Source organism: Nesoenas mayeri (assembly GCF_963082525.1).
Source record: "Nesoenas mayeri genome assembly, chromosome: 7".
Lineage (NCBI taxonomy): Eukaryota > Metazoa > Chordata > Aves > Columbiformes > Columbidae > Nesoenas > Nesoenas mayeri.
The window spans coordinates 23041698-23057442 of NC_137551.1; positions in this window are offsets into that span (position 1 = coordinate 23041698).

The following is a 15745-nucleotide window of genomic DNA, read 5'->3' on the forward strand; positions in this document are numbered from 1 at the left end:
AATAACATGAACAAACCAAATAGGGTATGAGAGAACAAGGAATTTATATTTTTGATTGATTGTAGTCCATAACACAGCTGTTTTCCAGATTTAACCCTCATATTACAAATTTTCGTACTACTTGATAAATCATTCAGAAAGCTCCAGGTCTATTAATGTCTTTTATTCAATTCCTCTTCCCACGTAGAGATAATAATGTGGGCAATGTTCACATTCAGGCACAGAAATATTGATAGCCCATTCGGAAATCCGAGCATTTCTGCAGTAAGCCAGTGTTGCTGCTTCTTGCCTTGCTCTTGTGAGTTGTAACTACTATTCCCAGGACCACAATGAGCAAATATGCTCCCCACTGCATTGGTCTATACTGTCATCATAGGAAACAATTGAACTAAATCACAGAGGGTAAGACTTGAACCTTTGAATTTAGGGTCCCTAGGTGCTTAGCTTATCCTGTGAAGTATGCTCCTCTCAAAAGTCAAACTCACTCATCATTAGAAAGGTTGGACATTTGTTATCCAGTGCTAAGGTCTTAGACAGCAACATAAAAAGCAGAGTTGAACACATCAGCTCTACACTTGTCTAGCCATCTCACCACTATGGTAACCAAAATGACAACATCAAACTCATTCTCAGCCTAAACAAGTTTCCATCAAAAGATGCACAACTTCACAAAAGGTGTAGCCAAGCCTCTCACTTTCAGACAAGCACCTCAACTCCTGTGTTAGAGTCCCACTTCCTGGCCAGACCAGTGAATACTTATAATCTTGCTCTGGCACAATTGTTCCAGTCAAAGTCAAATTTCTCTCCCAGAGCTGGGCACTCCATCACACTGCCCAAGGCTCTGTGGTTAGGAATGCTTTCCCAGGAATGGGGAGAAGTGTGTCACCTAGCCAAGGTATGACTTATGTTTCCCAAGTCTTGGATGGCAACTTTCATTAGTAGGCAATTAGATGAAAAGGAGACACCATTGCTATTTTCCCTCTTTCAGGTGACATCCTGAGCATATCTAGTAGAAAAACAACACGTCCACGTCCATCAAGACCTGTAGATTACTGGGCACAAAGGTGGGGCAGAAAATACCATTTTTGATTCCTAGTCCGTGCTTCAGATTCCTAGATGCTATGACAAAAATTTAAATAGTAACAAAATAAATTAGGATAGGCTCTTTATAGGCCTCCTGGGTAAAGACTGGGTTGGTAGAGAAGTGCTGCAAGAAATGTGGGCTAGATCTGGGCTTTTAAAATTCAAGTCTAGTTTTACTTCCAACTCAAATGAGGTTCTCTCCCATATTATACCTTGCTTTTGTGTGTGACATTGCATGGTCCCTGTGTTAGGCAATACCATATTGATGTCATTTTGTGATGAAATAACTTGATATGACTGTTTTAGCAATTTCTTATCATGAATTTGGAATAAAATATGTAATGGGGATTGTTTGTTGCTGTTGTTTTGAAAGAGCTGGATATAATTCAGGGAAAAGGTAAAAATCATGCAGCAGCTTACAAATACTGACAAGAGCCCAGTTAGGATTCACTTTTGAATGTCCACCTAAAATTGCAACCCATTAGAAATTGAATTTTTCTTCTGTTGTCTTCTGTATATCAGCACACACGCTTAACTTTTTGGCAATTCAGCCACTGTCTGAATATGAAAGAATCTAGAGTTCTTAACATTTCTGGTTTTCCAACTTTTTTCACGGTCAGTTGGGTGGGGTACCATGACTTTCATTTGTAGCACACCAGATTGTGTGAATACTATAGCTGTTACTGCTTTCGCCTGAATGTTACCTGTTCCAGAAGGACTCGGAAATTAAACTGGGTGCCAGTTTTTCTCAGCAGAACTAGGCAAGCTTCTGATCTCATTGTGATCTCCAGAAGCTGCTCCTGAAAGTACACCAGATGTGAAAGCCCTCCAGAACTTAATTTTCCTGGTTTTGAAGTGACATAGTTACCTCCTTAGCTTCAACTTGTTCTGCAAAGGCCTTCTGCATGGTGGAGACTCTGGACAAGGACAGGCTAATGTGCAGAAGCTGGTCAGGAGAAAGATGCAACACCATCTGTATTTCTCAGCCTGCAGTTCTCACACAGCCAATGTGGTTGGTTGAATGACTTCACATAGAAACTGTGATCCTGGGGAACAGAAGCCATACACTTTCCAATGACATAGAAAACAACTACCCTCTCTATGAGGGAAAGGGTCTGATGATCAAAAATGCTTTCTATGAATTTAGCGCTGTTGAGCTATCAGGATGCTGAGCAGATACCATAGTCATATAAAACTAGAGGGGTTGTTTTGCACCTAATATCTCCCAAAGAAAGCTGTCCTAAATTAGAAGTAATCCTTAACCAACCTCTAACATACTTACAGGTGCAGGTAGAACATACCACTTATTTAATATCATATGAAATTATTCTATCAAGTGTTCGGTCACCCATAATGCTGAACATATCAGTCTATATCACAACCGGCACATACCAACCATAGTGTTCATCTGGAAAAAAACACATGCCACAAATCACGCATGACATACTGATATTTTTCCTTACCACATTTGTGCTTTCAATTGAAAACAATTAGCCAGCTAAACTCTTATTAATAATGTTGCCCAAATACTGTGTACATTACTGTTTGCACAGAAGCTGTGAGAAAACATTCAGCCTTTTTTCTGAAAAAATCCGACCCACTGATCACTTTCTGCTTCCATAAAATGCTTCAGTTCTGGAATTACCAGCCAAAGTCAGACCCTGTGCCTCCACAGCATGCAGAGGAGAGCCTCCCTCCACGGGGTGGAAAGAAGGGATATGTAATACCTCTTACACAGCTCCCCTTCCAACAAGCTGATAGTTTGTGTAAGCCTAGGCACCTTCCCTTCAAGGAATCCTATCTGTTACTCTTCTCACAATGTAATGGACAACTGATATTACTACTATAATTTTACATCCAAAATAAAATATGTGTAAAGAAAGTTCCGGTTTGGTCTTGTGTGTGTATGTGTGAAGATGTATGTAAAAGATTAACAGAAACATAAGTTTCGCCTTCCCCAAAACAAGTCAACAACTCCATTTCTCTGCCTGATAAGATTAAAAACTGCATGATTACAAGACAGGTGCTAGTGTCCTTGCTCAAAACATTTCTGGAAGATGCTTAAAGTGACAAGTTTAGCAAGATGATCTATGCAGGACACAACAGATGAAAATCCAGCACAGAAAATAAACAGAGCTCGGAACTCAAGCAGCTAACATGAAAGAGCTGGTGGTACAGTTTTGCCTACAAGTACACACCAGTGGAACAGGCAATCTCTTCTACTTAGAGCCAGAGTGTTCTGATAACAACTTTGAGCAGAGAAGGTTTAATGGTTAGCAACGTCTGAACAATGCTTAAGACATCCTTTTAGTTACATTACTGCATTGTACACCAATGATAATAATGCCCACCATCCAGTGACATGCCTTCCTAGCTCTTAGGCTTTCAAAGGAGAAAAACAATTTCTGCAGAGACAGAAAGAGACAAGGAGACATACTGAAGGTGACAAGTAAGGAATCAGCAATCCCAGGAAGGGAAATCAGGCCCCAGCTGAGCAGTCTGGAACCTACTCAGAATACTGGAAATCTCTTTTCTCTGCAGTGAAGAACGGTGAAAAGGGCGCACACATTTGTCAATAGATAATGCTGCAGTCCATGTCAAAGTGGTGCTATAATTGGCATCCAGCAGCCTCCGCATAAGGCCACATGGTTAGAAGAAATTGCTAAATTATTTGACTTGTAAACCCAGTTTGAAATGCTAACTGCAGAGTATTTGTCTGAGTGATAAACTCTTTAAGGAGAAACCTTTGATCTCCAGTCAAGTAAAGACCCTTAAAAGTCCTGAAGTCTGGAGTAGCCAGCCCTAAAGACCTTTGTTTGCAACCATCACTGGAAGAGGGGGAGGGAAAAAGCATTTTGCACAGTGATTGCCCAGAAGTTTGGCTTTGCTTGTAAAGCTGGAAGGTGAAAGGCCGTGCAGCTCCCTTCCCTTCCCCCCAGCAAAAAAAAGGGTTACCCAGCTTTATGGTATAAGGCAGTCCTTAACTTTAAACTAATTATTTGGGCTTAGCAAAGAAGATTGTAATCTGTTAAAAAAAAAAAAAAAAAGAAAAAAAAAGAAAAAAAAAGAAAAAAAAAGAAAAAAGGTTTATAGACAGTGAATTTTCTTGTTTGTGAGAAAAAACAACTTTAAGATCAAATGTGTTAGCATGGTATCCCTTAAATGCAGCATGTTGCAATACATTTTTGCCTTCTAGCACTGAAATGGGAAAGAGTTCCATCTGCATGCTAGTTCTGTAGAAACACATTCACTTGGTCACTGAGTTCAGATCAACAGGGCCAAAGCCTGCACGTGTGCCGACTGTCACTCTTCAGCATCACTCCAACTAAAAGCAGCAAAGCATTGGGCTGCCGCTGCAGTCCTCTCAGCAGAGTAACAGGTCAGTTGAACCATACATGAACTCTCTCCTGCCACTGCACAGGCGGCTTCTAGAAGAGACAGGCAGGATTACTAACCTTTTCTGCCTTCCAAGTCTATTCATGGGCAATATTCTTAATTTCCAAAATTCCTTGTGACAGAAGGAATTAGAGTTAAAAAAAAAATCTACTAGAAATTGGTAAGGCCCGAGTGTCACTTCTCATACTTCCTGCTGTGTCCTTTCACCACCACCACCCCCTGGACAAAAGTTCACAGCTGACTAGCAATGTCTGTGAACGACAGATCTTTTACTGCTGGCTTTAGCCTATGCTGAGCTCCCAAATGGGATGGTGTTGCTTGACAGGGTCATCTGTTTACTTAAAACAGAACCGGGATCAAAAGTTCATTTTCATAGACCATTAAAGGACAATGATATATTAACAACTTCAGCCACTGCTGAGCTGGGCTGGATGCGACTCGTAGGTGAGTGACATTATATGCCAGCCACCCCGTTTCTTACAAGATTTATTTCAACCACCTTCCCTGTACCTCTCAGGGAATATGAAAATAGCCATCTCCCATGCCGGTCTAGAGGTGTACCTGTAGGCAAACTGACACATTATCTTCCCCTTAGAGGTCACTAGTGATTCATTACAGCATATTTACAGAGATCCCACCAGCGGCTTGGATTTGTTTCAATGAATCACTAACACTTAGTTTCTGACCACCAAAATCTTACTCCTACTTTTTTGGTTGCAAGGAAGACTCTCAGAGACTTACGGCTTGTGGAATATTAAAGTGAGAACTTGTGATGCAGACATGGGTAAGGGAGAGAGAGGAAAAAATAATGAGGAAAAGTGAAAATGTAAGTAATTTCCACATATTCAGACAGCAAAACTGAAAAAGTGAGCAATAAACCACATGGCTTCCAACAGACAACCCCCTGAAAAGTGAAAGAAATATGACAGTGGATGTTTTTTGGCATAAAAGCCCAAGTTATTTAGGCTCTTAAATTATTTGACAGCGTTTTTGCAAATTAACCATCAAAGCTCCAGTCCAATCAAGAACTAAGGCCAATTTCTGCAGAAACACAAAGGAAGAGTTCCTTAATCAAACAGGGGCACTCAGAGCGTGCAGCTGACTGACGTATCTGCTGAAGGTCCAGCATCTGCCTGTAAAAAATGCATTTTCCCCTGGAAAAGTGTGACTTCTTGTTGTTGTTGTTCTTTCTCCATGGCATGCTTAAACACTTGAGAGAAAGTAAGGGCCCAGGTCACCAAATCCCACCTTTCTCCACACAGCCACCCAGTGCATAGTGAACTCCAAGAAGACATGGAGCTCTGCAGCTTCAGCTTCTCAGTCCTTCCCATGCAGGACAGGTCCTGCCGAGTTTTCCAAACCCCAAGCCTCAGGTCTTTAATGACACATCATAAGGCCTTCTCTCAGCTCGAGGGTGTTTCTTCCTCTGTAGAATGATTGTTTTGACTATCCCATCAAATCCATTAGAAAATGTCAAGGAATGGTGTAGACCAGTGCCAGACCCTTCTTCAGCTGGAGGAAACTCAGAAAACTGGGAAGGAAGAAGTGGGAAATGGTTGCGCCATGGGCAGCACCAACACAGCTTGAGGGACTTCTGCCACGGTCTGTAGATCACACAAGTGTCTGGTGGCACCCATTAACTGCTTTCAGCATAACAATGGCTCTTTCTCATCTCTGCCCATCCTCCCTGTCCCAGTTAAATGAGCTATTTCCCAAACAAATAAAGACTGGAGACACCATCTTCACTAGGAGTAGGAGACTGGGGAAGAGAATTCAGATGGGAGTGATGGGAGCCTACTGAGAGAGGTGGGGAGACAGGGCCACCCTGAGCACTGCTGTGGGAGATGAGGGGAAAGGGAAAGCCTGGTACGGGTGAGAAAGATGCAGGGAGCATGAGGGGACATGAAACCACATTTACTCTCTATTCAGGGGCTTGCAGGAGGGAAGGGAAGCCACAGAGCAGGGGCAGATATTTGAGATCAGGGACATGCAGGAAGTCACAGGAGGACAGGAGAGGAGGAAGCTGACAGGGAGGTGGCCCTGGCACCTGTGCCAGCTCAGCTCACACGAGCTGCAAAATGCACAGGTGTTCAGTAAAACCAGCGGACACACGTGTCTGATCCAGAAGCTTCTTATGAAATCCTTGTGCTTCCTCAGCCTTTGGGAAAAACAAGCAAAGAAGGAGCATCACCCAGGTGGGACACACACTGTGCTTTCGAGGTGACAGGCCAAAGTTCAGTTCCACAGTATATCTGTGCTTCTTTGCCAAGTGTAGGCAATGTGAAGATAAAAACATTTTACATATTTCTACCTGACTTTATATAGCTAGATGTATAACTATATGCAGCTGTATATAACACGGGCAAATATTTCTGCGTTCAACCTGATTGCAGACCTCACACTGTCAGATAAAGCAAGCAGTCAGTTTCAAGGAATTTGGGAATACAAGATGGGTTTATAATATCACTATTGTATTTTTGCCACTTCTGCTGAAAACAACTGCTCCAAAATGGCAGCCAGCCACAGTGATGTAGCAGGGCCAGAAGTAGGGCTTTGAGAAGTATGAAGTTCAGTATATGAAGAAAGAATAACAAGACAAAGACCTAATTTGTTAAAAGACATTGGTCCAAATCTTCGTCTACATCAGTCTTAATTATAAGAAAGCAATTATTGAAATAACTCAAAGAAAATGAGTTTAAGTCTGCATCACTGTAAACCAGCCTGAGTATGATAGCTGTGAAGTAAAAAGCTTTGAGAGCATCATTACTGGTGTATCTAACAGCTCTAACTCAACAGTGATCTCCTAAGCATCTTTGCCAAGGCAGCCACCCTGGGGATAGAACCTACTATTTTCCTCTCTGAGAGTTTTGTTTACAACCCTGCTCTTCTGTTCCCAAGGGTAAGAAACAAACCTCTCTGTAAAGCGTGAGGTTGCACCTGTCTTTAAACAAGGCTGCTGGCCCTATGAAATTCTGAGTGGCAGGGCACAAGGAGAGAAGCCTCTCTGGTACTGCACAGCTGCTGAGCTACCTTAGGGGTGAGTTGTGCAAAGGCAACTCATCTTGGGGCTCTCTTTTAACACAGAGGGTTCACTGGGAAGCAGCTGTCAGCGGGAACACTGCAGCAATGGCACCACTTTCACCACCCGGAGGGTAGGGCTAGGATATGGGGTGGCAGTCTGGCATGTTCAAATGAAGTCTCTACTTTAGTAAAGCCAACAGTGAGGTCTTCCTGGTTTTGTGGAACATGAGGTGTAACATCACATCCTACCCAAATCTTTCACACCAATTCTTTCCCTTCTTGTGCCTTTCCTAAACTCACCATTGTCCCACATTTAGAGTCAAACTGCAGAGCAGAATCTTTCGGTGTGAAAGATAGCTGGACAATAGAAATGTGACCTCATGGGCCACTGCAAAGAAAATCCTGTTTTAGCAGAAATTGTTAATTTACATGAATATACAGGAACCAGCAGATTAATGCATTGTGGTATTGTCACAACGTGGAGAGGGCAGAGAGCCTTGGGGAAGACAATGACAGCATATTTGGGAACATATTGATGGTAGACCTCGTCAAATGTAATTCTCTGCTGAAAGGGTGAGGCTGATCGGCGCTGCAATCAGAACATTACTGGCAGACGCTGACTCAGCCTTTCCCAGATATCTCCTTCCCTGCTCCTTAACTCCCTATTACACACGTACTGATGCTCCTGTAAGCAGGACAAGCTTGCTTGTGTATGTTTCTCTGCTCACCCTTTCCCCAGGCTGCCACAGAAAGCCAGCCGAGGGCATACTCGGAGGAAGAGCCCTTGCAGGAGAGAGTTTACAGTGCAGTTCCCCCTTTTCTCTTCCAAGCGCACTCTCTTTGACATGTCCCTTCCTAACATTGCTGTGACTTTCTTTCCCCCTTCGTGTTGTAATACTGGTGCTGAATTTTGGTGAAACAAAAGCAGGTGCAGCCCGTGGCATTTATTTGTTTAGAATCAAATGCAACATTTTCTTAAGTATTTTGGAGTTATGGAGAAGAATGCTAGGTCATCTGCTTCTCTCAATCCAGAATAAGTTATTATATTTTTATGTGATCAATTAAAGGAAATACTTGCCTTGAATCCACAACCATGTTTTTTGTTTTAGATATTCTAGACACTTTTGGTCTTAATGTTAAAGTTAATGTTAGCTCTTTATAGAATTCATACAGTAGCCACAGGCACCCCCCCCAAAAAAAAAAGTTAATTTCTTAACTGTAGCTCTCCTCTTTTTATGTTTGCAATTTCAATTAACTGTTCTAAATAACTGACAACATGGAATATAAAACATTCCTGCAACAATGTAGGTCTAACAGCAATTACATTGATTTACTCTGGACCATGTTAAGTTCAGGGAGTAGGATAAAGAGACAAGAGTTTAAAACTTCTTTCACACTGATGTAATAAATTCAGTACATTGCTTTAAAGTTAAGGCAAAATAGCTGGTAACTGAAAGTCAAGAAAACCCTTGTTTTGTTTTCCACTGTGGTAGAAAACAATAGATTATGGGAAAGTTCTTCAGAAGGTGATCAGAGGAAAAGTTCACCAGCATCTATCATGGACTGTGTCTCTGTGGCCTGCTGGGATAGGAGGGAGGGACATAAAGGTGTCAGCAGTTGAACTGATACAGTAAATCACAGTAGGGCTAGTAAAGTGCAATGGCAGCCTAGTGTAAATGCCTTAAGACTTCTATTTCTTCTCCGAGGTTGTACTCGGGACACGTCCCCTCTTTGTGACCTTATCTCTGGGGCAGTGGGTTGTGCACTGGTCTCTCTTCTTTAGTTTATGAGGACTAATCCATTTGCAGGTTAATAAAAGGTGAAAAGAACAATCACCAAGAAGCCACCAAAATAAACAAGTAGCACCTTTGACTGCTTAAGGATTCTCAGTTTTCCTCATCAGCATGCTCTGCCCATCTCCTCTCTTTCCTTCTAAATACTTTGATAATAAGTACATCCGTAAACTGATGATTTAAAAAAAAGAACTAACACTCTAGAAAACAGGAGAATGATAAGATGATTCCATAAAAAGTTGAGGCTTCCACTTCGCAGGCATGTAACTTCTGTCTTTAAAATGTACTTTTCCATGTACATCTCCATGGTTGAAATTTACAATTTTTTTCTAGAAATGCTGACTGACAATGCATTTCAGTGACCAGAGTGTTTTCGGACCCAGATAAAAGAAAGGTTCCCTTAGAAATGTCACAAATCTGAGCCATTTCATTTAATACAACAAGCAAAAAGGTCATGACATGCCATTACTTCAAGCAATCTGTTGATTTATAAGATTAATAAACTTTTTAACTGCTAGATTTATAATGCATGCACTAGCTTGCTGCAGTGCTGTAGGCAGCATCATTAACATCAATAATGTATATTTAATATAATGACACCAAAGAGCGAGAGAAGTTGGGACAAGAAGGATGACTCTAAGGTGAAAATCACCTGTGTGTTATGCAGCCAGGGCTGTGCTGCAGTGCTGGAGCTGTTGGCCTCACTGGTGGTTTCCCTTTGTTCCCACCCTATCTCCTTCCATTCTTGTCGAAGTTAAGGACAGTTCACAAAAGGAGGCTATTGCCAGGTCAGGGAGCAGTTTCCAATTACTCTGTGTTCCATGGGAAGCTTCAGAGAGAAGCAGGGTGTTTTATGAGTAGGTATATGACGTGGACTTGTAAGAGGGGAAAAAAAACCCAACTCTATTTGCACAGGCTGGCACTACTATAGCTAGCAGGGCATTATCTAGTCTACTCCTTCCTTTCCCGTAGGACACAGACAGGTTTTTAATTTGGAGGGGCCTAGGCATAAAATAAAGGCCCCTTGCTTCTTTCTGACAATTAAGTTAGCAAGCCAAGAAAACTAAGACCTGCCATCATTCCACTGCAAATTCAGATCTAATCCTGAAAAGACATTTGTTCTGCTGAGATTTTACATAGAAATTTTACCCCTCTTGAGATACAGATATATTCATGTTGACTCTATACATCTAAAGAAAAAACAAACCCACAAAACCAAAACAAACACACACACACCTAAGTTGGTGCTCTTCCCTCGAAAGAATGATTCCTGGAGGAAGCTACGTCACTTAAAGCAACGTTAACAAAGATGACTTAACACAATCTTGGTATATGTGTGCCTGTGTACATCTCCTGTTTAAATGGTCTCAGCTGTACTTAGTCCACTGCTCAGGGTGCAGATCTCCATGTTGATACTGATCTCTTCAGCTTCCAGACACCTCAGAAAGTTACTGACCTGCCTCCTACCCAGAAGAGTGCAAATGGGACTGCCTTTTGGTTACTTTTATCTCTGGAAAGATCCTGTGAGGGGCCCTCAGCTCTGGAATTTATTCCTCTCTTTGCTCAAAAACAGCCTCCAACAGTCTTTGACCTTCTGGGTAAGCTGTGGGGCCCAAATCCAAGGATTTGTTTTGGGACAGGCATGAGAAAGCTTGGCATTTGCGGGTGTGGTAGGAAAGCATGTTGTCAATAGTTGATTTAGTCCTTGGTATATAATTTTCTCATGTGGTGGCAGTTATCCTGTACAGCAGTATACACTTAACCTGTGGAGACTCAGGTTTTCCTAAATGGTCATAAACTGGGGCAAAAAAAAGCACTGAAATAAACCAGTGTATGAATGATTGTGTGTTTGTGAACAAAATGACCTGGCAAACAAGTACATCATAAGTCACTTTTGCTAAAATGATCCTTTTAGACTTGCAAATCACACAAGTTCTGCAAGTGTCCCTGGGCATTAACGGCATACCCAAGTGAAAGAGCTTTGTTGGGACTGCTGATAAAAAGGCAAGTAACACTTGAATTAACTGAGACTACTTACTATGTTACCCTGCCTATGTTGCAACTGCAAGGCAAGCTGTAAACACCCATTAAAACAGCACTATTATGTCCTGGTACAAAACTTCTCTTATCTGTCACCTTTTAAATATTTTAATATCAGATTATTTTAAAAAGCTGTCTCAGCTGCTCTTACTCTCTGGATGTAAACAGATTTGTTAAATATTTTATTTCTAACCCACCCACGAAGTTACATTCATTTACATAACTTAATGAAGGCTGCATTATTCATTGAACTTCTCATATAACGTTTTTCATAAGACATTATTAAACAAGTGAAACAAGCCAGTCCAGTAATGAGCCTTCTCTAAACTTGCTGCCAGTTATGTTTCCTTTCTCCTAATCTATCACTCTAATGGTTGCAACTAATAAACTTTTCAAATCTTTGCTGCTAATCTGTATATGTTTTGCATTGCATGCTGGATGTATAACTTGACAGAGAATTTACAATACAAACCACCTGGCAAACAAAACTATCTGGATTAATAAATGCTATCCAAACCTACATGCTCATTTTTGTTAAAATAGAGGAGACAACTACATGTAACAAAGTACCTTTAAGCCGTAAATAAACTCATCTGAAGGTGGCAAGTACTCTACTAAACAGTATCTCCCAAACACAAGATTTGTGACTGCCTTTTATAATTTCAAAAACATTGCTAAAATCAATCGATTGAAATTTGGTTTACGTGAATGTTCAGCAGAGACACAGGCTTGTACAGGATCCTGTTAGACCGTTCTAGGAAAGATGGTACGTAATAGTTTTAAGGTAAAAAAATGCTTACATTTGGGCTACTTAATCTGTATTTTGGACTAAGTCAAAAGCAGTTGGATTGTCAGGGAGCCTAAGCAGTGCAACTCCCTTTGAGACAGATAGGAAATTTTGATCATTTATGTCTCATAAAACTCAATTCTAATCCTAAAAATAATAATAATAAAATTATCAATTGATCTTGGGGTCTAATTTTATGCACATTAGTTTTGAACAACTGGGGCATATTCTTTTATCATCATCCATTCTGAGCACTTCTACTGGTGTGTAGAATTAATGAAACACAGCAGTGTTCTATTCTCAAAGACAACTAGACACAGATTTGTAAAACCAGTTTTAAAAACTTCCTATAGTGCTTAGGAAAGTACCACTTGAAAGCCAAGGATGGAATATTTTACATATTATTAAGTATTTTTCTTGGTACCACTCCAAAGCTTGCTCTAAATCACTTACCAGAATAAAATAAGAAAGCATATGATAGGTTGAAATGGAACAGAAAGAAGGGCAACCTTGATGTCAGCCTCTCATCTTGCAAGGGCCAGGAAAAACTCCTGTAGTAAAGGCATAAAATAAAATGTCAGAAAAGTAAGTGAAAAACATTAAGTATACAAGAGTTCAACTGACACTGTTCCTTCAATAGGTGCTTTTGTGAACCTAAAGAAAAAATTATTTCCTGGAACAACTGCTGAAAGTAACATGTCCTAGTTTCATTAGGACAACATAAATCTGATCAAGTTACTTTTAATTAAGCAATATTATTTCTAATGAGTCTTCAGCATTCATTTCCACATTTTTTTATTAGTCGTATAAGCATTTTCAAGAGTCACTTTTACCAGTTCTGACCTAAGCTGGAAAGACTGTTGCCTTTCATTCAGGAATTGATTTATCAGGTAGCATTCCTCCATGCCAGTTTACACTAGTGTCATTCTTTGATGTAATTGTTCAAGATTGGATAAAACTGTGTTGTTAAGAACCATACATTTAGCATCACACAGATACTTCGAAAATTCTAAGCACCAGATATGCCGCTGGCTGGCAGGAACTGTTATTCATGTAGGTATAGGAGTAGCACAGGTTCCAGTTAACCGACTTACCCTCAAGAGAAGAGCCAGTGTTCTACACATAAATCATGTTTTTTTAGTCCTGGACCAAAGCATAGCACTTACTGAATCACCTGTGTTTTTTTGGAGAGAGATGTAGTCCAAGATTTTTCTTTTAAATGAAAGGGTAACTAAAAGCACAGATATTAAATACCTCGAAAAGGCCCAATTACAAGAAGGGAGTGAGTGCTCCCCATCAAATCTGGCCCTGTAACATGTTTCAGCTTGGAGCCTTGGAGCACCAGTCGCTTACAGTAACATTTACAAAGTCAAAGTTAGAGCCTAGCTCTAGGAGCTACCTGTCAGCAGCCATGCAGCCGAAGCAGCAACTTCCCCCTCTGCAGCACCCCGGCACAAACCACTGCCCATCCAGGGAGCTGGAGTAAGGATGTAGACTGGCTAAAAAATATGGGGGTTTAGCAGATAAATTTTCAGCAAGACCAGTTCCTGTATCCAACATAGTAAAAGAAATAGGCACTAGGAGGAAGGAGCCCATCAGCCTTTAAATAGCAGCCACAGTCTCAGCATGTGCCCACAACAGCAGCTGCTGAGCAGGCAAAGCTACATCATCACACCAGGGCTCACCTGAAACTGGTCTGCAGCCAGCGTCTGAGCTGTCAAGATACAGCTGCATAGAGGAGATTAGCAGGGGTTGTAAAACCTGCTCAAGAAGTTGGGCAAATATTTTAGCAATTAACCCACACTGAGCTCCATATTACTGCGGCTACACTGCTACCATTTCTTGGGATAGGTTGTTTAAAGCTAACTCCAAGATGCCTAAATTACACAGCAGTGACGGACCATTTAACTACAGAGATAAATTATCCAGGGGCAGTGCCTAATATAGGTTATGTTGTCATGATTTACAACAGCTGAGGATGTGCCCCCAGATGTCCAGACAAAACCAAATTAAGTACAGGATTTTTTTTTTTTCTCCAAACATAAAAGCCTTGCAAACCTGACTTAAATATAAAAAAGGAAACAGAGAAATGTATGTATGACCTTAGACTTAAGCTATGAGTGTTTGTATTCTCTGGACAGCACTTAGATTCCCATTCTTTATAAAAACAAAACATGAACTAAAATAATATGAAGACCGTGCAAAAAGTTCCCACATAGAAAATATTTCAGTTAAAAATAAACAAAACGTGTTGTGGTGGATTGACCCTGGCTGAAGGCCAGGTGCCCGCCAAAGCCACTCTATCACTCCCCTCCTCAGCTGGACAGGGGAAAGAAAATATAACAAAAGGCTCATGAGTTGAGACAAGGACAGGGAGATCATTCACCAGTTACCATCACTGGCAAAACAGACTTGACTTTTGGGAAATTAATTTAATTTATTACCAATCAAATCAGAGTAGGATAATGAGAAATAATAGCTAAATCTTAAAACACCTTCCCTCCATCCCTGCCGTCTTCCCAGGTTCAACTTCACTCTTGGTTTTCTCTACCTCCTCCCAAAAAGCAGTGTAGGGGGATGGGGAAAGGGAATGGTCAGTTGTCTCTGCCATTCCTTCCTCCTCAGGGGGAGGACTCCTCACATGCTTCTCCTGCTCCAGCAGGTCCTGCCAGAAGCCTGCTCCAGCTCAGGCTCTTCACAGGGTCACAGTCTCCTTTGGTCATCCCCTTGCTCTGGTGTGGGGTCCTTCCCGGGCTGCCGGTGGATCTCTGCTCTGCCATGAATGTCCATGGGCTGTGGGGGACAGCTGGCCTCACCATGGTCTGCACCACGGGCTGCAGGGGCATCTCTGCACCTGGAGCACCTCCTCCTCCTCTTTCTTTACTGACCTTGGTGCCTGCAGAGTTGTTTCTTTCACATATTCTCACTCCTCTCTCCTTGGCTGCAGCTGCACAGGTTTTTTTTCCCCCTTCTTAAATATGTTAACCCAGGGCACTACCACCATCACTGGTTTGCTCGGCCTTGACCAGCAGTGGGTCCATCTTGGAGCTAGCTGTCATTGGCTCTATTGGACATGGGGAAAGTTTCTAGCAGCTTCTCACAGAAAGTCACCCCTGTAGTCCCCCTGCTACTAAAACCTTGCCACAAAAACCCAATACACACGTAAAGAATATCAGCATCTATTTGGATTTGCAGAATGTTGTAATGTTAAGGAGTAAAATGTTGACAAGGAATACCAAGACAAGAGTCCTGCTGTTCTTCAGACTTCAGGATCACCTCCAAACTGGGATCAGAGTTTGAAATTTACCGCTACTATATTGATGATAAAGGGGTCTTAAACTGAGATTATTCATCAAATCCCCAAAAGGTTTAACAGTATGGGAAGTTTGCATAGTAAAAATTATGTGAGGTTTTAAACATTGCCAAGAAGACTCAGGCACAATCTAAAAAGGATCTCTTTCATATTTTAAGACTATAAAAAAATTAATATGAACAAGTCGATATTTACACTCAGTTTTATATATAGGTTGTGTTTAAGGTCTTACATTGTGTATTTTAAATGCTAGCTGGAAACACAACAAATGTATTACAAAAACACTCCTAAAAAACCAAACCAAATCAAACA